Below are 1126 nucleotides of genomic sequence, written 5' to 3' on the forward strand. Positions count from 1 at the left end.
CTGAACCAAATGAAACATGAGAGAAAAAGCTTGGTGTCTTAGGATAAAAACCACGACCATATATCTTGCATTGGCCGTGCCCGTGTGCACTATAGTCCAAAGTTCCAAAATAAAGACAACTTGTTGCCTATTTTTTATGGTAACTTTCAAAGGATGTGTGCAGAAATACTCTGTTGCATCTTAATCCTAAGAATCAGATAGTAATTGCCCCTTGTTGCCTATTTGTTCATAATGAAGGTCCATGGTTTTCATAACTTAAATATTAATTATATGATGAAAAATATATTGTACTATGAAAAAAATGATGTGTTATTGATAGGAGCTAAGGAGGGCGAAAGGGAAAAAAATGATGTTTCGCAAAGAGAAAAACATTTGCTTTCATTGAGAGTCGAACTCAAGACCTCCCGCTTACTAAACGGGTGCTCTAACCAACTGAGCTATGAAAGCTTCTCTATGACTAATCTGTCAATTAATTATTAATAAAAAACTGATATGTTTAACCATGCGGTGATCACCAGTAGTGTAAATCCTCCTGCTCGCTATTAATTAGTATCTATCAGTGTAATCAAAGCTAATTGTTATTTGCACTTTTCAACTTTACTAATATACCCCTTTTATTTTTTATTCTAAAAAATATCCTTTCTCCAGAAAGTACTTTTTGGGAGTGTAAAAATTTTAACATTCTGGGAAGTATTTTTCAAAATAATTAAAAATGTAATATATTCTAAAAATACCTTTTAGACGTGTTAAAATTTTAACTATTTTTTGAAACCCATTTTTTAAGAAATAAACGAGACACCAAATTTTATTTCTTTCAAAAATATCCTTTTTCCATGAAACTATTTTTTGAAAGTGTAATAATTTTAATATTAAAAAAATACTTTTTAGAAGTGTTACATATTTAACATACTATATAAAAAAAAACATTCTAAAAGTGTTAAAAACTTAACATCATCGGAAATAATTTCTGAAAGTCAATTCTTAAGATTGTGTGTTCAAGTTTTATGAATAAAAAAAATATGATTGAGAAAAAATATCCTATTAAAAATGACAAATTAGGTTAGTGACCTCAAATTAGTCATTATTTTTTTCTGTTTAAAACTCAAATTATTTTTTATCCAGATAT

The 1126-nt window shown here is 28.2% G+C and overlaps 1 non-coding gene across 1 annotated transcript; it reads right to left on the bottom strand.

Annotated features, from left to right (window-relative positions):
* Window positions 1-373: 373 nt before the first annotated feature.
* TRNAT-AGU (transfer RNA threonine (anticodon AGU)) lies at window positions 374-447 on the bottom strand. The gene has a single exon. It is a non-coding gene; the product is annotated as a tRNA-Thr (tRNA).
* Between the last annotated feature and the right edge of the window lie 679 nt (window positions 448-1126).

The sequence above is a fragment of the Glycine max genome, chromosome 6 (assembly GCF_000004515.6).
Source record: "Glycine max cultivar Williams 82 chromosome 6, Glycine_max_v4.0, whole genome shotgun sequence".
Classification (NCBI taxonomy): Eukaryota; Viridiplantae; Streptophyta; class Magnoliopsida; order Fabales; family Fabaceae; genus Glycine; species Glycine max.